At 32.3% G+C, this 24234-nt stretch overlaps 1 protein-coding gene and 1 long non-coding RNA gene across 11 annotated transcripts in view; one reads left to right on the forward strand and one right to left on the reverse strand.

Moving 5' to 3' along the window:
• LOC140667379 (dystrophin, isoforms A/C/F/G/H) overlaps positions 1-24234 on the forward strand; it is a 433980-nt gene that overhangs the window by 309457 nt on the left and 100289 nt on the right. The window lies entirely within an intron of this gene.
• On the reverse strand, positions 5403-6501 carry LOC140667765 (uncharacterized). Its single transcript, XR_012047071.1, has 3 exons — positions 6302-6501; positions 5999-6066; positions 5403-5918 (listed from the first exon to the last, which is right to left on the reverse strand). It is a non-coding gene; the product is annotated as an uncharacterized lncRNA (long non-coding RNA).

Here is a 24234-nt window from a genome sequence, read left to right on the forward strand (position 1 = left end):
AGAGATCGACATCTCTCTAGAAATAACCGCATAACCGAGAACGCAGGCTTCGAACGTCGTATGTTACGATGTCGATAACGAAATATGGCGATTACGCGCGTCCTAGTCGAAGTACATTTTTCGATATTTTTATCGAATACGTACAGTCGGCTGGAATATTGTGCCGGATCTACCGAAAAGATGGAATTTATGAGAAATCCGGCAGCGGTGACGTCGGCGGCGAACATACGATTTATGCGTCTGTATCCAGGGATATGGAATTGAATATTCAAAGTTTAAGAGAAAACGCTCGCATTTCGTAATCCGAACTCTGTACTCATGGTGATAATTCCGGTGAAAATATGCACATTATTACGAAAATTATATAAAAAGGAATATATTTTTATATAAAAAAAGATATTTAATTATTCATTTTATATAAGTATCTTGTTTTTACGAATCCTTCGCTAAATAAATTCGAAAAGTTGTGAAAGTATTTCACGGTTTGAAGTACCACATTAAACTTCTTAATGAGAAGCTCGATAATTTTTATTAATCTTAGTAGTTGAATGTTAATTTTATATGTATTCATCACAAATTGCGAAAGCTTTATTTTTTATAAGCAAAAGCGCTATAAGTACCATTTGATTAAGTTTATCATTAAAAACGTAGTAATTCGAGAATTTCACTTTTAATTTATCGTCGCGTCACGTCGTCTTAATTGTCCATCGCCCTCCCTAGTCTGTCGAATTTATCGCGTGAACTTGGCATGCGACACGCGCAGAGGGAAAACTATAACCACGACGGGCTATTAAATAATGAAATATGTAAATTCGTCGGTTTCTCTCTACTTGACCTTACACACTCGAGTCGAGCACTTTCGATAGCCGACGCATGGAAAGTATAAAATTATAGCGCGAGGAAGCTTCTCTCTCCGAGCATTTTGATGAAATGGTGTGCGTTCTCATTCTCCTATGCTCTTTCATTATTATTCGCGTCTCTGTTAAAGCTCTAGAATTCAAAAGTCATGAGGATGCGTGATCAAATTGTGCTTCAGAACGCAGCTCGCAATGCATCCAACCATTTACCTAATGCATCATTCTGCCCTCGATTAAGTCTTTTGAAGTTTTGTGAAGTTTTTATCTATCACTCGATAACCCGAAAATATTTGTAAAAAATTTGTATCCGTATATATTTTTGAGTAATATATTATAAAAACTATTGAAATGTTTTGTAAATTTACAGGATACGATATTTACTCAAAAGACACATATGTAAGTATGTGATTTATTTTATAAGTCAAAGATCATTATCGATAGATAAAATTAAATATGAAGTTATTCTATTCCAAATAAATGTGCAATATTAATTATATTGTACAATAGAATGTTAGTATTTTAAATTATATCTGAAATATTTACTATGTATATAGTGTTTTAATTACATGTATAAAAAAGTAATATATTATATGAAATATGATTACATTACTTTTTTCTCTACATATACTCTTCATTTATATTTTTAAACATTATTTTAAATCATTTATATTTTTAAACAAAACTAAATAAATTTTCTTTGGAATAAAAGTAATTTGATTTAAGTGATTTCTAGTTTATTTTTGTTATAAAAGAATGAAGAATTTAATTTAATTTACATTTTTGGATCGAGCACTTTAAGAACTTTAATTCTATTTATGAGAATGTTCTGTGCTATTAGAAGCTGAATAATTGTTATTCTAATCATTATGGACACTGCCCGACAGACTAATTTAATAACCTAGCTAAGGGCAGTTTCTATCAACTTTAAATTGATATTACAGTTATAACGATATACATATACAGTAAGTCTAAAATAAGCTTTTGCATTTACGAACTAATAGCTACATACATTTCTTACTAAGAGACTTGAAGATACGATTTTCGTTAACTACAGAAGTTTGCTTTCTCTTTGCTACTTAACTTACATAATTTAAATAGTCGCTCAGTGTATATGTATACGTTAAAGATGTCAAGATCAATTTCAACTTTAATAGGATTTTACGATAGCTGCATTTACAGCGATGCTTGAGAAGATTTTATTTGTAATACTGCTAATTGGCGACCTCATCGTGAAAAAGTCAATAAATTTTCAATTGACTAAGCCGAAAGTCAAAGTTGTTAAAAATAATTCCACATGGTGATTGCGAGTTTGTAATTATACATATTGTAAAGAAAATTATTCATCGTGATACGTTCGTCGATTGTCAAATTTAAATATCTCTGTGTTGGATTTTCTCGATAAATTTTCGTCCTCGCGTGGAACACTTCAGAAAATATCATCAAAAATCTTGCAAAAGTTTTTCGTATATCGTATATTGTATATATACATGAGAAAAAGTGTTCGAAAACTTTTTCTTTAGAAAATTTCACCAGTCGGGTTTTTCACAGTAACAAACGCACGGTAGCTTTGCTAACAGGGGCTTTCAGAAAACCGCGTACATAACCGAAAAGTTGAAAAAAATGATTTGACCGTGCAAGGCCGTTGACAAGGTCGATCGGGTTCGACCTGATATCAACACTCTCGGTATTTCTCTGTTGATCGACAGATACGACAGCCGGAGGGTCGCTGGCCAGTTAGTGGACGACCGCAATGTAATCATTTGTGGTGCTGGAATGGATGCGACCGCCCCTTTCCATCACTACCGTTCCGTCCCCCGTCAACCCACTTCACCTCCTGACAAATCCTCCCTCCGGCTCGACTATCCGAGCCGGCTGTTAATAGGGATTGAGATCCTCTCGTAGGGGTTGGCTTGCTCACCCGAAACGCATGTGACCGTTTGCACTAAGAGCTGATACGGTCGCCACGGAAGCTGCAATTGCAATTATGCGTCGAGAAATTGCGGCAGGTCGGTCACATAAATCATTGTGATTAGGTAGACGTACATCGCGCGATAGGACTTTGATTAGCTTTTTGCACGATCTTGCCATTTATGTATTGCCATATTAAATGTATCTTAATAATTAAAATTGTGATCTTTCTAGGATCACATTACATTTTTTTACAGATCCAACAAACTTTTGTGCTAAGTAAATATTGAATGTCTGTTCATTTAGGATATCTTTTATGTAGAAATATTCTCATTTTTAATTTGTTTAAATATTAAATGTTCTTTGTAATATTTCTATTGCAAACAACAGCATAAAATATTATAAAAGATATTTGGCATAAGAACAGTTACAATGAGTGGACAAATTATTTATTAGAACTTCTTCTTTTTGATCATTTTGATCTGATTGAAACGTTCGCCCGATTATATTATTATCATTATAAACACTTGCGATTTTACTTTCTAATATATGTTATGGGTTCTAATGAATAATTTGTAATTGTTCTTGTGCCAAATATCTTTTATTGTATTATTATAATATTAAGAGCCCTTATTTTATTAATTAGCATAAATTTGTATTTGTAGTTGATTAACATTATTAATACAATATTAAGTAGATTTACTTCTCACATCGTCTTTGTACGAGATATTTAATGCAGATAATGAGAAAGACATTAAAGATGCATTATTCATACAATTTACTTAAAGATTAGGCTCTTGCCCGAAGTCTGATATGTTTGATGTCTACTCAGAATTGATATCCTCATCAGGAACGGTGCGATTGCAATTGTGTATCGAGGAAGCGTAATTGCTCGCGACAATAGACTCTACTGGTGACAATGTTATTGCATCGTGACACGAATATGAGAAGCTAGATGCATTATTACTGAGCATAATATTATCAATGCTAATTTAATGATCCTAGTAATCCAATAATCTGCATTGAAGATAATATTTATTTAAGCAAACATCTAAACAAACCAAGATAAAACGAATTCATCTATTAACGTGATTAAATATTAAATTGTATATTGAAAACATTTTCATATTGAGCTTATCTATAATAAATTATAAAATTTGTAAAACTTTCTTTTTTTCTTGCTTTTTGTTGAATAACATAAGATAATAATTTTATCCAAATTTAACAGATCGATAATTGAATATCAATATTAAACTGAATGGCAATTATTAATTATATGATAGAATCAATCTGCGACTAATTTCCACAATCGTTAACGAAAATTACCATACTGACCTAGTTTTCAATAATAATGCAATAAAGAGATTATGCGAAAATTGTAATTGGGATAATGTCGGAAATTGAATCACAATATTCTACATTTTCGTTTATGCATATACGCTTGTTTCGAATTAATGCAAAAGCGTTTCAGTACAAATACAACGCTAATAAATCAACGTGAATATTTATCGACTTCTTGATTTTACCATAAATTGTCATTTAATTGTATATTTTTTTTTAAACTAGATTTTCAGTTTTTATAGTAATTTTTGCACATTAGTTCTTATCATGTTTTAATTTAATATTTTCAAAAATCAGTTTTTTTTTTACATTTTGACATTGATGTTTTGTCTTGTTTATCTCTTGTTATATTAGAAATCAGACGTTAATTAGAAAGATGGATTAATGCGCAATTAATTATGATTATGCTATTACTTTAAAGATATCATAGATCATATGTTATTATATTGCAATTGTAGCAATTATAGCAAATTGCCAACGATAATCTACTGTGGTTTATTTCATATGAAAAGTCTATCAGAGTGTAGTTTCGTATAATACGCTATTTTTAATTACATTTTTTACATACATTTACAAATCTTTTAAATTTGTTACATTCTTTAGCTCAACTGAAAACTTATATTTTGCTTAATGATATAATCATAAAATTGAATTATTATGTTTTTCATGAACAATCTGGCGATCTTATTTAAGAGCCATCACAAGGTTGTCTAGAACTGTTGTCTGTATTTCTTGGAGAAAACAAAGGTGAAAGTTTTATCAGAGAATCTCGTCTCATTTGTAATGGAGAAAAATACATAATGCCGAGCTCGCGTTTTTTTTTAACTATTTCAATAATTTTCCGATTTACATCTCACGGCGGATTCAAGTATCAATGTCAAATAGCAACAGTTATATTCTGAAATGCTTCATAATATATGAATCTATTTTTGGAGAAATATACAACATATATTTGTGGAAAAATGTGAGTCACATGATTATTTTATGAATGTTGTCATTGCAAAGACTTCACTGATAAATTGCTCTACAAAAAAAACCGATTACAGTTTTTATCCGATATTCATGTTGTCATTCTTGCTATGATTCATTGAATTATATTGATTAATTTTTATTGGCTCTGTTAAACAAAATTTATAATTAAACTTTTAAATTATAATTTAAACAAAAGAAAAGATATAAGTAAAATAGAAATGCATAAAACACTTTTATCACACTAACGCGATTAGTGTATTTATGGAAGGCGATATTAATTAAATATATAATAATTATTAATTTACATATTGTATTTGACTTTATTATATATTATTATTTTAAAGAATTTAAAATTTATTTTTTTCCTCTCTTACGGATATTACTCATACTTTAAATTTCTGTGAATTTCACGTTACGAGCTTCAAATAATTTTTGTGTAAAATCGCATTTTCTGCCGTCATAGTTCTTGGATTTCAAGTAGTTAGACGAGATTCTCTTTTTCGCGCAATAGATTTTCTGCGCATAAAATTCTCTAAAGTACTTCCAGACGCTTTTCGTTTAATTTCTATTCTCGCACGTCCGCAACTTTGGTCTGCCGTCGATTGTTTCATCGATCAATCGCTTTGGGTTGGAAATTTTTAGGTGACGAGAGCCGGCTAAATTGAGCGGGCGCACGATGGCGATGATACCGAAATCAGGATTTCTCAAGCGCGAAATAGACACTAATTGAAACGTCTGGGCATTAAGTAGAAACCATCCCTCCGTGTCGACTTGCAGAGTGCTAGAAGCGTACAACATCGTGAAAGGTGTAAAACGACATTACATTGCCGGGCAATTATCCTGTAATAATATAACTTTATTAAACGGGCCAAGAGAGGAGGAACAAGAAATTCCAGAATTATAATGTAATATCTACTTACTGCGAAGTCGACGCTAACGGCAGCTAAATCATATTTTAGTCTGTTCATTAGGTATTTAAGGAAAGCATCTGAAAAACGACGATTCAAGATAAATATTTGTTTTTGCGCTAAGAGATAAAGATAATATATCTTGTCTGAAATAATTTTGCAAGATATATATTTATATTTGATGGATTAAAACTTTTGTTATTACGATTTTACACGCGAGTTTAAATATATTACAATAACGATTTTGTTTTGTAAATAATTGACAAGTGGTTTTCTCGCGAATTGTCCAGCAGTAATTAAAAGCTTGTTATTTACCCAGGCTCTCTGCATAGCTATTAACGAATATTGGATCAAATCCACAGTGTTGATTTTCGACCGTAACTCGGTCCGGTGTAATCATTTTCGTGCTTTAATCGCGACGGAATACGGTATGCGCTATGATAGTTATTTTCTGCGCGACACTATGCTACGCCAGCCCAATATCGGTTGCTATCCAGAAGATTTCCATGTTTTGTAGATTGCATCACGAGGAGATAAGGCACGTGGACACTAATCGGCGATCCGCGGATTAATTAAAAAAATGAGCAATATTACATTAATTGTAAGTAAAAAATTGTTTAGATTAAAGAACTTGGTTCGTTATACGTATAATATTAAAATGAAAAAATAATTACGTGCACGTTCATATCATTAACGAATTAGTACGGAATATGAAATATTGTGATTTTCTCTGTTACTCTAAACACTCGCAATGCAATTGTCACAATAAAACAATATACCATGTACAACAATTTAAGGTAGTTATTTCGTGCGAAATACTTCTTTATATTTTAGTAAAAGATTGCGCTGATAACAATAAATGTCGTGATTTAGAGAAAAAAAAAAGTGACGCGAATAATTGATCGCGGCACGAATAATTGATCATGAGTAATTTAATTTCAATTAACGAGGGCAGCGCGGACGTCTTGCGATATTCTCCTGCGCGAGTTTAATTACTTCTCGAACGCGTGGCTACATGTTAATTAAAGTACTTTTTAGCTGGTGCAAGAACGGAATCGACCGAGGCCCCCCCTTTAATCCTGTTACACCGGGTCGGGTGAGTGAGCGCGCTTCTATTTTTTACTCGACGGGTGTGCGAGACTTCGCGACGATAAGGCGGATACGATGCGGTAATTAATTAAGTGTACGGCAACCTTGTACGAAAATGCTGCAGTGGCTTCAAAAGCGTTCGTTATTGCATAGCGAATTCGCGGAAAAGAAAGCGATGCGATGATGAACGAGTCGCCACAACACGAAGAGCGTTTTCACGCGGACACTTTGTTCGTCGTTACTGTCGAAATGTCGTCTATATACATACATTCATACATCTTGTTTAATACGAGATGTTTAATGCGAGATATACGAGCGCTGTGGATTATGTACAATATATTAAAACCGCCGGAAAAAAAAAAATTTGCGAATACGATGAAAATTGTGATTGACGCAACAGCAGATTTTATGAGATTACAAAGTGAGTGGCATCTATTTTTATATACCCATTATATTCCTGTTCGCATGTCATGTCCATCTCTTCTGTGTATATACACATTTTTCACGATGATGTAAATTTTTAGCGACTCTTACGATTTTTGGAATACGCGTTATTGTGATGGTATTCAAGATTATGCCGTGTTAGTCGTTTATTTTTAGTCAAAAATGTCTAAAAGATGAAACAGAATTATAACATAATATATAAAGAAAAACATGTGTGTGAAAGAAATTTATAAATTTACCAACAATAAGATATGTACAATTATTGTGTTACAACACATTGTATATTATATGAATATAATACTATATACTATATGACTATAACAAAGGATATTGTATCATTTCTTTTATAATTATCTTCAACAGAAGAAAATTATGATTATTAGATATTTTTTTCGAATAACCTTCGAATAATCTTTCATTGAAGATATAAAAATATTGTAATCAATAAACGCACGTTTAAATTCAGATTTACCATGATTGCATAGTGATTGATACTATTAATCACAATGCTATTATGCAATTAAATTATATTCATGATATATTGCATTATACTAAACTGCAATCAATATATAATTATGTTACATATCATTCATGTTAATAATATAACCGTGTTCTGCATTCACGTTAACAATCACATTTAATGTGACAGTGGCTTCTTCACATTAGCTAACAATAAGTTGTTTACACTATGTTATTATGTTTGATATTAATTGAAATAATTCCCTAATTTACGTAATATTTGAAAATAATATAAAATTCTCCTAACATTTCTTGTACATATGTCATATTCTTTAAGTATCACTGAAATGCTAGAAGTTTGCTTTATTTAATGCATAATTAAGTCAATTTTCAACTTTAAATATGTAAGTACATATTATTCTCACGGCATAATTAACTGCGCAGAGTTAATATCAACTTCGTGATTCGTACTTATATTATTCTGTGAAATTCGAGGCTCGGAGTTGAACAAGACATAAACGTCACTATCATTTTATAGACCACGATGTACGTTCGTTAATAATCGTTCTAAAATTATGTTGGACAAACGATCCAACTTCGAAGTTTCTTCGAAGAGTCCGTCGTAATCTCATGCGGGTATTCTCATGGACCTTGACGGTTTATCTCGTTCGAGCTAATTACGAATTCTGACGAGTCATACGAATATATATGTAATAATAGAGCAGGTACTTCAATCTCTCTATGTACAGAGTGCATCGAGAAATGCAATGTCGAGAATTCAAGATTGATTTATGATAGAATATTCGAGCAGTTTGCTGTTAAAATTTACGTAGCCATCACAATATTGATTAAAACTGCTATTACAAGCGTCTCTTTTTTTCCCTTTTTTTAAACATTTTTATTGATTTTAAGCTTTTAGCATCTTAGATTGAGGCTGTCGGAAATTAAATAATAGTCTAGAATGTTTACGTATTTTAAGCCGCCACTGTGTGTGCCTTTAATTCAAACGCTATTCATGTCTTGACACTGTACGAACGTCGTTCTTCTGAATATGTCCGATAGCCGCCGCGTTATTCAGAGAATGTGTGCAACTTCTGTTGCACCCCGTGTATCTCAGCTTTGTCGTGCTTACAAGCCGTCGAGAAGTAGCGTTGCTAAGTGGCCATGATAAATATTCATGCCTGCGGGTCATGTCTCACCAGAACACGTCCATCTTTCTCTTCCTGTGTACCTTCATGGCACGTTGACTTACCGCCGCAGGATAGAGGAGACACAGCGAGAAAGAGAGAGAGAGAGAGAGAGAGTGAGAGAGGGGCGGGGGAGGAGGGGACAGGGTATACTTGAGAAATGAACGGTCCCGCTGCCGGTTATGGCGCGTCCGGACGATAACGACGACGATGATGATGCTGACGCTCCGTAGAACTGTCCGGAACAAACACGTCCTCGATTTCGCATATGAATACATATATTGCATACGCGCATGCATGCGTTCAACATCGTTTGCGGAATGTGCCGGTTATGTATACATTGCGGTTCGTGACGTTTTCTCAAGCGCAAGAAAATATATAAACGATTCATTCACTCAGGTGGAAACAGCGAGAATCGGTAGCGGATATATATATATATATATATTCACGGACGAATGAATAAGCCTTTCTTTTGCTTTCTTTGAATTCTCCAGGTAGGATTCTTGTCTCTCGTCTGTGTCATCAGTCACAATTTACTGTTTGATAGTTTGTTTGAGGTAAACGTTAAGACAGCGTACTGAAATAAGTAGTGTTGACAAGAAAAATGGAGACATTGCCAGCAAATGGCGAATTTTGCGACATATTTAGAAAGAACAACAAAAAGTTTGCACAAGTTTTTAAAAGAGAAAACTCAGTTCTTCAAAGTTTTATCCGATATCCTTCTTAATGAGACAAAAATGTACAGGATAATTATTTTTCAGACATGCTTCTAAAAAAAAATTATAAATTTTCGTTTCTTGTCATATTTGAATCATATTATAATTAAATTATGTCTGTTTGTTAATAAGCAGCTGACTTTTCTAATGGGAAGAAATGATATTTCACGAAGAATGCATAACACTGTAACACGGTGTTATCGTATATGCCAGAATATCTGGTGCATTCGGCGGTACAGTATATTCTATAATTTACAGAACAGCCTTTTAGTGACGCTAATTGGCGGTCCAATTCCATACCGATCGACTCTGTGCATAAAATACGACGAAAATTCCGCTTATCTACCGAACGAAATCTATTTTACATTGATCTCGTTATTGAGCTGAATAAATCAAAACCATAAATGTATATATATCGTCGAGACGCTATAGTCTACGTGCATTTTATCGTACTATGTTTTACCATCACATACCTAAATTTATATTTATTTTTCTCATCTTATTCTCTCTTAATTAAAGTACGTGCAATACAAGCACGTACAAATATATATATATATATATATATATATATATATATATATATATATATATACTGTATAATATTTGTAAAAGTCTAATTAATTAATAATATTTTTAATAATAATATTATTAGTATTGAAAATTTATTACATTCTTTAGAAAATACAAATATAAACATATTTTAATATTTTATATTTAGGAGTTATTTTATTTAAATGATCATGTATATGTAAAACTACATAGAAAAACAATAAGTATTTATTATTATTATTATTTTATATTATATTACATATTGTTAGATAACAAAAATAGAAACGTGCAATGCTTCTCAACTCATAAATCAACTCGTACAAATCATGTTACATACATCGGCATGATTTATCGTTTTCATTGTGTACAAGGATCAACAAATATAAATCGTCATATCACCAAATAGATTGTCATGTTATATTATTAGTTGAAATTGCTTAATAACATATTTCTATTAAAACATTAAGTTTTTACTTAAATTAAAGGCTATTAAGAGATATACAAACTCTAGCTAAAATTTATTATATAATATAATATAAATTAATTATAAATTAAGATATATAAATTTTTTATTATATACATTTATATTATTTTCTTTTTAAATCAATTTTGAATAATTTTTAAATATTGAATATATATTTTTAAAACTATAGCTTGCATGACGAAAAAATTAGTTTAATTTATAATTACAAAATATGCTGTTAAATTATTCTTCAATATTGATGGAGTACTTTATATATTCTATTAACGCAGTTAGCGAACAGTTTGTCGGTTACGTTAACTGGTGGTTTAATAACAATCGATCCATCAGTCGGAATGGTTCCAGGGGGAGAGTAGCGACGGATTTGGGAGAGGATAGTGGTACATAGCAAGCGAAAAGGCATATTTGATGCGCATTCACAGAATCTACGTTCGCGAATGTAACACACACAGTAGTTTGCGTGTAGCAAACTAACCAACCCTCTACGAGCAATGCCACACACAAACATATCGTACGCGCGTGTACGCATACAGTCTCGTGATGGCCGATATTGTCAGCTTTTATCTCAGTTCAGAGACTGAATTGAATTTTGCACGTTCCAGGCAGAACGTGCGCATTTTAAGCACTATTTATTCTGCGCAACGGTACACGGTAATACGATCAGAGCCTATTACAGTACAGATTTTCATTTATTTACAAGTTGCTCAACTGAAAAATAGTTCGATAGCTATTAACCTGTGCGGTGAAAATCATTTTCACGAAGCCCGAATTGAGTAAATACGGGCTCGTTCTGTTGGACTCTCCAAAAGGATTTATATTGATATTCCTTTTCGTCACCCTTAGATAATTATGTAGAAGTTTCTCCCTTTTCTGCGATTATGGCTTTGTCAACAAATTAACGAACTCGTTTCTCGATTCCCACCGAAGACATTTCATTGAATCTTCTGTCGTTGATTCAATAAGGGGCGCGTAGGGTGAACGCCCTTCTTCGCAATGTACGTGATTCCTTCAAGGCCTCGACACCATTTGTCTTCGGAAAATGGAGTCTCGTAACGGAATATAACCGTAGATTGCCACGATAGTGGAACTGAGTCACATCTCGGCGACGCATTACGAATCATCTATAGAAATCATTTTTACTGAATTTGAAAAAGAAAAAGAAACAAAAGGAGAATTACTCGTCAATCAATATATAAAAATATTCCTCACAGTAGGAGAATTCCCAAGAGAGATAGTACGTCTTTTTAGTATTACGTCATAATCCCTTGAGTTAACATGTGTAATCGATTAATTCAGATGACGTTTGGTTTGTCGAAATTATATAAAGAGCCATAAGCTCTCTGCTACATTTTAGACGACACAAGCTGATAGATAGTCCTTAGGCTGGTAATGCGATACGCGACTCCATTAGCGTACTTAATGCATCAGATGTATCGCAGTTCGCACAAATGTGCCTTCAGCCAAATTCATTTGCCGTTTGACGAGCCGTGCTTTGCGTCCTGTGCACCGATGCATGTGCGATGCAGCGTAGAGACTCGTCGAACAAGGGGCATCTCCGATCGTTGATCCGAGGATCGTTGCCGCGGAACATCAATAGGGCGTTAATTCATCGAATGCACCCGCCGTGCATTACGTCATGTATAACATCGACGTACCGTGACGATTTCACGAGAAGCAAGAACAACGCTTCGTTGCTGCCGCGGAAATTCATCCGTTAATTACATCCATCATGATTTAAAACTCGATTCTCTCCTTCTCTCCTTCTCTTTCTCACTCTAAGAAAGAATTTGTTGTAGACATTTCTTTATTTTGCGTTTACCTTAGTCCTATGATGCCGTTGTAAAGTGAACCATTGCAACGTGCTTCTACTTTTCGTCAAGCACAAATGAAAGAACGATAGTGAACGTAAATGAAATTTATTATTATCTTAAATAACTTTGGGTAGATAATATTGTTAGAAGAAAGATATGCGATTTCGTAAAAAGTTTATAGTTCAAAACGATTTAATCTCGTTATTTGTAAATTATACATTTTTAGAAATTCTTTTTTAGTCTTTTAATGGGTCGATACAGAAATCATCACAGGAATATTTCTAGAAAATTGTATATGAATTAAGCAATCAAAAATTATACATGTATTATATGAAGCGGAAAGCTCAGAAAAATGCTTCTTATTTTACACGATTGTAGTAACAGTTTATTATTTGCTATAGAAGTGATAACGCCATTGTATTAACACGACGAATGCTGTATGGAGAACAATTAATCGAAATTTGTTATCATTTTTCTCACGGTAATTTTCTCGTGATACGCCGTTTTACAGTTGATAGTTTCGTGATATTCTCGCGTATTAAATCGATTCGTTACCACTCATGGCGGTTTAAAAGCTCGGATACGTTCAGGATACGGTACGTCAGAGAGTTGTAAAATCGGACCTGTACATGTCGGCACGCATCCACGAGCACGCTGGTAATCCGGAAGAGTGACATCGGAAAACGTGATGTCCCAAGTCTCTGCATATGCGGATGTTCCAATTCCGTGTTCAACAACATGCGTACATCGATCCACACTATGTTTTCACAGCTCGTTTACGGCGCATTCACGATTATGCATTCCTAATGCAATCGGTGGCATGTTTTCATCGTCACGAATTTTCAGTTTGAATAGCCGTGCAAGCTTTATTACTGTTTCAAGCGGAACCGCGTCGTTAAACTCGCGACGAAGAGTAGTTAAATCGTCGAGCGATTTTCCTGAAGAAGACTGTAAACACGTGTATGTTTCGCGCGAAATAGTATTATGTGTTTCGCGCATGTAGAGTACAATTCAAACTTTTAAAACAGATATTTAATTCCTTATCGTACAAATTATCTTTTAAAATGTCAAAATAAAATTAAATTGAAAAACAATATCCAACATACAAAAATCCATCAGAGCAAGCCACTGTATTACAATCAGTTATTTTCTAATTTAATATATTTAAAAAAAATGTGATATTTTCAATAATATAATGTTAAAATTTGAAGAATAAATAAGGAGTAGAAAAAGTCGCTATAGATTGATAGAATAATTTAGAATAGGTTAGAAAGTGCTAAGATATATCAAATTAAGTATTACGAAAAATGATTGGAATTAATTAAAAATATTAAATATCGTATAATTTTGATCGCGAGTTAAAAGCTAGTTTTACGACTGCGGGTTCGTTTTTAAATGTTCGGGAAATTGACGAAATCGTAAAATCAGTTCGTCGATCGTAAAAGTCGAAATCCAAGCAGCACTCACTAAATTGCGATGAGAGGGAGAAAGAAAAATCGAGAATCGAGGGTGGGAAATGAAGAGAAGAGAAAAAGACTGAGAAGTCGCCGACGATACCGACTGTCGTGGAGTCTAATGGATCTTTAGAAGTAAAAAAAATCTCTTGGAGGAAAAAAAAGGCAGAGAAAAATCGGCCACTTACGAACGGCGAAGCATACGAAGCAGCATTTCGCCCGTCATTTACAGCCTCTCAAAAATTTCCGAGTTTCCAGTAAATTATTTCCCCGTTACTATGTGATGCGTTCGTTTCGTGTGCCATGATCTGTAAAGCGTGAATGTTTGTTAATAGCCCTCACTTGCAGAGAGATGTATGGTGAACACCAGTATGAATAATTCGATAATACACGCGCGTAATGTCGGAATAATACGGCGAGTATCGGAAAGCAATCGATCATTTGTCACGATGCTATGGTAAACTTTTCGAGCATAAGTGATACTTGGAGCCATAGAGATATCCGTTCATTTTTTATTTAGTTCCACCAAGTTGTATCACGTAAATATAGTTCTCTTCGTGTAACGTAGATATAGATATTTTTTACTTTTGCAAGATATATGAGAATTTGCAGTTTCAGAGAAGTAAATCGTATATCGAAATATTCAATTAAATCAACATGCTACGAAAATATTTCGGGCAAAACATTCATATTGTCTAGAAAATGATCTTTGTGTATACACAAATTTTTATAAAACTATCATACGTTTATGAGTAATAGAGAGTTCTAACAAACTGACATGGTAGATGCTTCGATCCCTTTTACGAGATTTCCTCGATTACGAGCACTGGATCGATTATTTTTATTCTCCTGCGAAATCGTAAAACTATTTTTTTATGGGTTTTTTCTGCTCCATATAAGAGGCTATATAAAAAAAAAGTATCCCTCAAAGTTAGCTAGTACCCGATGCTTGCAGAAAGAGAGATTCTCGTTATTATTATTCTTCGTGCATGCACACACTTTTCGCTATTTCTCGCGAACTATTTCTTAGCTTATTTTACACAAACTACAAATATTTTCATACAGTTAGTTAGGACAATGTTAAATTAGTTTGATAATTTAATAATAACAATTAATAATTAATGTTTTAGTAATAATTTATAATAAAAGTTTTTATTATTGTGTATAAAAATTAGCTTGTAATACGTATAAGTAATATACATATAATAAAATTGAAAATCAAATTTATTATATCATTATATTAATACAAACGTTGTTGCACTGTGGAAACATGTCATATTGATTGTGTTTAATTATATATACTACTCAACAATCGATCGGTCTTTGTGATACTTTTTTAAAGAAGATTGACTGCAAAGTTTGTAATATTCACCAGCAACGAATATAGGCATCATCATCTCAAAAAGGAAGTTTCATATCCGATGTGTTCATATTTCGACTCGACATGTTTCACAAGATAGCCTCTTCTACGAGGATGGAAACTCAATGTTCATAAGGAAGACTAGTTTGCTCACAGCATAGCTTTAGTACAATCGATCGACCGGTAGATTTGATGATATTTATCTGTCATTACTGCAAATGGAAGCGTCACTGCAAATCGCGCAGGTTCGTGATTTTGCGCGATATTTTATAATCAGAATCGCGTCAAAATATAATAGAATCGCGCCTATGATGCAAAGATTATAGTTTTACTGTAGTTCGTATAAATAGATATGTTTTTCATAACAACTGTCTGATATAAAAAAAAAAAATCAACGTGTTAGCGTTTTCTGCAAATAATTATTATCATTGAGTAATGTTTCATAAATATAAACGTATTATACTTTAACGGAAACTTTATTTGCGCTTTGATTATAAAACTATTTAATATTTGAAAGAGACAGAGGAGGAGGGAGGAAGAGAGATGCGACAAATATTGATCTTTCAATAGATTCGTTGGGAAATAGATGAGCTTTAAATCCGTCAGAATATATATCTAAAGGAAAATGTGGTTAACACCTACGACACCCTGTACACCGCATAATATCTTCGGCAGCACCGCGATCGATAACCACACGTCCACATTAGCGCGATGTCTCCCGCCATTCCATCGAAAGCATTTAACGATATCCCGAAGAACGCAAAAAAGCGGAGTATACGGTGACGGGAGAGCCGAGCGAATGAAAAAGAGGCGAGTATTTTGCATTTAACTGTTTCGCGAGGTAGCCGAGTTTGATCGACGACGGGAATGAAGCCAGAACGTGACGAGGACTGCTACGACGCTCTCTAATCGTCCACAAGCCGCTTAAACCTCCCCCGCTCTCTCTTCTCCCACCTCCTCCCGTTTTGGTACCGACCCCAATGACGGTTCCCACATCCGTTACTCCATCAGCCTTTAACAGCAACCAGTAGGTAGTTACTGTTACTCCTAAAATGCTGCTACCATCATTGCCGGATCTTTCTTGTTAACCGAAATCCTTGGAACCACTCTGTAGGTGATTCGCAAGATAAGTAAGACTAGGCTATCGCAGACAGAGCTTTCCAAGACACTCCGCAAATTACGCTCTTCCTGAATTCGGTGGGAGGATTACGAAACCATAGACATGTTCTCGGCGTAAATCGCAGACTTTTGCTGTGACATTGTATAGATCAGTAGTTTTCAATTATGTGCATGTGATTCTAGTCATTATATATTTTTGAAATTATGAAAATAAAACTAAATTAGCGCTAAATTTTGCTAACTTATTTGTCTCAATTAATCAGTTTTTTTAGAAGATTTTCTCAAAACATTTGAAATAAACAGTTACGAGAATTCTCATATATTGTTAATGTCTTAAATGTTTTATTTTTATCTTGCTAAATGAATAAGAAATTTAATTATGATTGAATTATTTTTCGATTTTTACTTTCGAAAAATTTTGCTCTAATAAAGGAAAGTTGGAAATTCCTTTTAAACTCATTTCAGAGTTTCATGGTTCTTTTGCATTTCATTGAGAAGATTGTTATTAATCTGAAATGAAAATTCTGTACTTTTTTTATGACTTTGAAAATTTCTCTGGATTATTTGAAAGAACTTTCCGTTCAGGCTTATTTGATGATGAAGTAAAATGTCTATTTTAAAGATTTAATTTAAAATAGAAAAAAATATGTAGAATGGAAATATATATGCATATATTATCAGCTTGAAATTTTACGTTTCAAATCCGCGAAAATTCTGGACAGTTTGTAAGAAAAAGAGAGAGAGAAAGAGGGAGAGAGAGAGAGAGAGAGAGAGAGAGAGAGAGAGAGAGAGAGAGAGAGAGAGAGAGAGAAATGCTTTACAATTTTATTTCTTTTTATAATAAAAAGTATAATGCAAAAAGATAATTCTGCAATACATCTCTTTCGTTTCTCATTTCTTGTTTTTCTTATCTTTCTTAATTATCAAAGTATAATATAAATAGTTTGTATGCGAATCGAACCTTTTATACTACAAGTTGTACAAGTTAGTTAATCGAAGTTATTTATTAATACTTTTACCGCAACGATACTTCGAAACCTATTTTCAAACTTCTTACATTTAGATTCACCTGGCTCGCTTAATTTACATGAAAACGTAGAGTTAGGGAGTTTTTGTTTTGGCATCGTTATCGACACCGCTTGTACTTAATCCCAAAATAGTAAATGCGATAGCGAATGAAGAATCTTTAAATGGCATCCACTTGAAACGGATCTTTTTCCAGATGGAATAAAATTAAAGGCAATTTTTTTCCCTACGAAAGTAATGGCGGCCTGAAAGTGTCAATAGGAAACGGTACGTCACGCATTCACTATCACGATCGAGCATTTATTTTAATTCCGCGATTGTGACCCGGATATCAGGAATTCCGTTTCATCGTCACGATCCAAACGAAGCGAGTAAATTACTCTTGGTTCATCGAAGATGCGCGGGGGTTAAGTCTCCGGACGTGGAACTGCTTTACAAATCCGCTTCGTTACTTACCACAACCTCTGTCGCATGCATTATTCATTATCCGCCGTTTTCTCTCGCCCTGTTTATTTTATTTCGATCAGTCCCGATCGTGCTCGATGGCGTGCTTTCTAATCCGATAGAATGTGCGACACATTTCACCCTCTTCGATCTCGCCGAGAACTGGACACGCGTTGTTGATTCAGTAATGAGATGGAAGTCAACCTACTTCTGACTACCGTATACAATTGCGAGCACTCGAAATTTTTCTTACAAGAAAGTACGTACATACTATTTAAGAGGATTCCTTGCTGAGAAGTTGACATTTCTATGACGCAGTCGTTTGATTTCATCGAGACTTTTTTGTTGATTATCTATCGAATATAATATCAAATATTTTGCAAACTAATATTGAATTGATACTCTTCTTTTGATTAAAACACATTTATAAAAATTTTTTATTAAGATACAATTTGTAAAATTTCTGTTGATTTTTTTAAATAATCAAGAATATCACATTATGTCATGCTTACAATTAGAAAAGAAAAAAACACATAAAAATAAAAATCTTTCTCATATATCTCATTCATAGTATTTTTTTAAGAGAACATAAAATACTTTTTTTTTAAACTCGCAAATCTCAATGCACATAAGCGGTTTTACCTCGTCATATTGCATATATAAAGAAGCAGAGATTTTCTACTTCCTGATATACTTGTTTTATTTCTGTCTAAAACAATTTCATGGTTACGTTTGAAAACGGAATCGTATCCCTAGAGTAAATACCAGTGATTTCCATTTTTCTCGAAGAACATTTTATCTTTTGTTTACTCCACAATGCATGAATCTTTGCACTTAAATTTGCATTTCATTAAACTGAATCAAAGAAAACATTTAGAAAACTTCGCGTATTATTAGATTCATTGCAAAAATTAAATACTCATATTAAAATATTTTTTTTAACTAGCAACAGATTTCGGTAGTAAACAACTGTATTCCGTTTCTATGAAACTTCTATCAAAACTGTAACTATATTATTTATATTATAAACATTAATGAAACAATATAATCTTATATGTCATAAATGAAACAATATAATTTTATCAACTAAGAACTTTAAAAACATTTGAAACTAAAGTATATGTATAATTAATTAATTTATTACAACATAATTTAATTAATTATACATATACTTTAGTTTCAAATGTTTTTAAAGTTCTTAGTTGATAAAACTATATTGTTGTATATACTATATTTTTGTATATACTATACTTTGTACATGTAACGCTAGAACACTGTTAGTATTTTTTATAACAATAATCAAAAACAATGACAAATGTGTATAAAATGTGTATAAAATATAAATAAAATTAACCATTCAGACAGTTTTGAGGAACTTTAGAATGCATTTATCGGAACTGCTTAAAATTCTCTTAATATTCATTGAAGCTTTACAAAACTTTCTTAAAAGTTTCTGTCGAGGTATTTCTACATATATATCCGCTACGATGGATGGAAAGAAATAAAATATGTAATGTTTATGTAATAAATGTCAGAATGCACTTATTTCCGTTCATATTTCTTTTGTAACAAAAAAATTTTATTAATTGTGAACATCATATCAGTTTATACTACATTTATACACATACATTTATACACGCGAAGTTGATATTACAAAACTTCCATTAAAATACTACATTATAGTAACAACAAATTAATAACATAACATTATCACATAAAATTATATTTTTCAGAACTTTTATATATCTAAACAATTCTTTATTTATTAATATTGTATCTGTAAATTCATAATTTTCTAGTTATAAATATAAATATGTACAAATAATTTGGTTCCCAACGAAATAGCTTATGTCAAATATAACTGTTTTTGTGGGGATGTAATGAATTAATTGCAAAATTATTAAATTATGAATTAGTTCCAACTATATAGAGCTTCTAATGTAATTTTGACCATGAATTATATGCAATTATATTAATCGGATATTTAAACTGCTTTGCATAAATTTATTGCCTCACATAACCATATTAGATTCAATTTGCGCCTGTGCTGCAACACAAAGGAAATATTTCGCAGAGGTGTCAAAGTTTACGCGGGCCAAAACTAATGATAGAATAATATATATATATATATATATATATATATATATATATATATATATATACAATATATAAATATAGAGAAAAATTGATCGCACATATTATGACAAGTATTTTAATTTCTAGAACGATTAAATCTCAACAGTTTAAATAACGATATCAAACAACATTAATATTTAATAAAAAAAACACTAACATTTGCATCAATTTACACAATACATGATTATTACATCTTCGAAAATAAGACTTTATTATTCAGAAGGTAGAAAATTATTCTTCTTTCATCATTTTGACGATATAATTTGTTCATATGTCTCGCCCTTTGTAAACTCTTCCGCATCCATATACATTAAATAAATTATAAAAACAAGTTATTATATATTTTATAATAACAATATTATAAATTATTATTCCGACATTAAAAAGATGAAAAAACAATAAATTACTCCTATGCTATAATTCCAGCATAATCATTTAAACGTGATATTATAAATGAATTCAGCTAACATTGTGTCATCGGACAATTTTGAGTGAAACTTGGAAATATCTTAATAATGTTGCCACGAACAAAAATGCCTTTTCAAACAAGTGCAAATCAAGATGAGCGAAAATAGCGGGGGTTTGACTCGAAGTGCATCGAGATGTTCGTTGCTCAGAACATCAAAAGTGAAAAGGTAGAAGAGAATTGTCAAACGTTCTTCAAAGACGAATTATCCAGGTGTGATAGTGGGGTGATGAGGGGACTTTGGGATACGTAATTACGGTGGATTATCGGTGGGGTGCACCCAGGGGGGGCACCTGGCCCGGGGGGCGTGCCACCCTACAGGGTTACCGCTCTCGGGGGATACGTGCCCAAAAAACAATCGACGATGCACGATATATCTACATATCTTATACTCTACTGGCGGAGTTGCATCTCTTCGAACAGGTAAAGATTTGTACAATATTCTCAGTGTTTGCTCAGCGTTAACGAATCGATTGTTACGTGATATGAAATATGAAGGAGAAATGAAATATAGACAATATATATACTACAGATATACATACAGTTATAAAAATAAATATAAAAATGTATAAAATAAACGTGGAAATGTATTTAAATAAAATCTTGTATTTTAATACGTAATTACTAGTACAGTCTTTTTAATCATATTAAACTTTTTATAGATAAAAAGGTATAGAAATTTGTAAAAATTAGTATAGTATATATAATAACAATACAATATGAATATTATATATATTAATATTAATATATTTTATATTATATATAATATTATATATTATAATATAAATATTATACGTTTTTTACATATTACAAATGGAAAAAGAGAAAAATCATGAACGATTTACATTTATAATACTAACAATAAATATATATAAATATAAATTTATACAAGAGAAAATAAATTATGTTTTATAATTGATTTTACTAATAAGTTCAAATTTTAATTAAAAGAATATTTTTTATTTTAACCAATTCAATTGCGATTTAACTTAACTTGCAGGTGTGGATAGTCGAAATCAGTCGTTACAGAGATTAATACAAGAACAGATAGAAACCTGTCTTTTCTTTAGCTTTTCCATTTTACTAAAAAGATAAAAGACCGGCTCTCATTACCGGGACTTTTGTCTAGTCATACCCTTAATACGAATAAATCGTCGCTCTTTTCTCCGCTAAATGAACGACACGGCCATTCGTACAGTGAGCCAGTGTTACTCGCGAAATCTCGTCATTCTGAGGCTAATTGGCAATTCCTCATTAGAAGTCCCCGTTAGTGGCGCGCACGCGTCACCGGCACCTTCCGCGTAAGTACCAGACATTGATTAAGGCCCCCGCCGCCGTCGCTGCCGCCAATTCCCCATTAAATACGTCACACGGAATTCTGAGCGGCGCGGTAGCCGAAACCTCTTGAATTATGCTCGTCCTTCCGATTCCTGGGCGGTATGTACCCTTCGCTCCCCACTCGTGACCGAGGCTTTCACGGTCGATACGATCCAATAACTGTTTGAGCAGAGAAGAATTGCGAATTAGTTCGTAGTTTAGTTTGACAGATTCTCGGAACTACTTAATAACTCGCGATCGATGAAATGTCAGGATAATATTTTAATCAAAGACCCAATGCGGATATCTTTATTTTATATAATTTCAATGGAAATGTAAAATTGATGCAAATACATTTTATATTGTGCAGTCATTTATTAATTTATTAATGAACAAGAATCAAAAAAAGAATCGTCTTGATGAAATGTCAGCATAATATTTTAATCAAAGACACAATGCGGATACCTTTATTTTTTTGTTATTTCAATGGAAATGTAAAATTGATGCACATTTATATTTTATATTGTGCAGTTATTTATTAATGAACAAAAATTAAAAAAAGAATCGTCTTTTTAAAAGATTCTTGCGATCGATGAAATCATCGATTGCGAGTTATTAAGTAGTATTAAGTATATATATATATATTATAGACCTATTATATCAAACATAATGTAGCATATATCACGAAAAAGTTAGATATTTTAACTCCCGAGGGAAAAAAATTATATGTTTTTATAACTCAATATAATTTCAGTAATAGAAATTTTAAACCGATATTATTATCGGGATCGTCTGCTTAATCTGTGCTTTTTAGATTTTACCACTAGAAAAGAAAATCTTTCGAAAAAATCGATATCGCGCTTTGGGCTTGAGTTATTTTCCGATATAGATATCGAAAAATGACTAATTACCAGATGAATAATTCTGTCACGATAAAAATCTAATTATACTGCACGTTTTATAAAACTAATGTCACTATTTTTCCCTGTAAATTATTCACATCACTCACTTATAACTCGCACACAATCATAATAAATATAAAAAATACTTAATATTATCTTCAAAGCATGCTTTAAGACTATTTTGTGTCATAAATTTAATAATTACTAATAACTAGTTTATGTAATATCAGATACATATATATTAGATATTGCATGCAACAATATGTAATACACCAACGAACGCAGCACATTAATTGCGATATATTAATTATTACAGTAATACTTATAATTAATGTAATGTCGAGCGTTTACGTGAAAATAATAATATGACTTTTCGTGGGATGTTTGAAAACTATCATTTGAATCTTATGTATTTCTTTTTACATGAAAAATTAGAAATTATTGATTTACAGCAACGTTTGAGTATATATAAAAGCGGAATTAATAACAAAGTTTTATCGTTGAAAATGCGATTGCTCATTTGTCTCTTTTGACATAAATATACTTTATTACAGATATCGAATTATTGATGCAAGCATTGTTATACTTTGGCAATTTACTTCTACTCGTATTCATTATAACGTTAAATCATTGCATTACCCGTCTTCAATGGAACATGGCATCATATTGCATCTGTTCCTGTGGAGAATTGAATAAGGATTAACCGTTTAGTTTCACGGTTCCAATTAAATTTAGATATTCCACGACAGCTTCTGTGTGTGTGGGTGTGTGGAATTGATTTAATTATCACATTTACGTGACCGGGAATATTAAGCGTAAATTTAGATGATTATTAAGTTCTAGTTAGACATTCGCGAATAATATTTGATGCAAAAATAAAGAGAAAGTTAGGTTTAATTCCTGCTTTTCTACCTTCTGTTTCATTATTATAAAACAGTGACATATCGAGAAAGAAGTACAACTTAAGTATTAAATAAAGTGAATATCTTTCGTTGGATTTTATTCAACGCATAGCTGAATTGATAGCAGGAATATTTCATTTGCTAATTAAAAGATAAGCCATATATTATGCTGTCCGTTAGAAAGATTATACTATCGTGGGTTAATTAGTATTCCTCGTATTACTTCCTCCAAAAGGGCGTTATGTCTGCCTTTTTTTAAAGTGGATATTAATCGATCGCAAAATTAAAATAATTGCTGATCGACGGTTAAATGAATGACGTGCAAAGATCGAATAGAGACAGGCGAATTAATTAAATGTCGACAAAGCAAAAAGCGAAATCGTGCT

The sequence above is a fragment of the Anoplolepis gracilipes genome, chromosome 7, assembly GCF_047496725.1.
Source record: "Anoplolepis gracilipes chromosome 7, ASM4749672v1, whole genome shotgun sequence".
Lineage (NCBI taxonomy): Eukaryota > Metazoa > Arthropoda > Insecta > Hymenoptera > Formicidae > Anoplolepis > Anoplolepis gracilipes.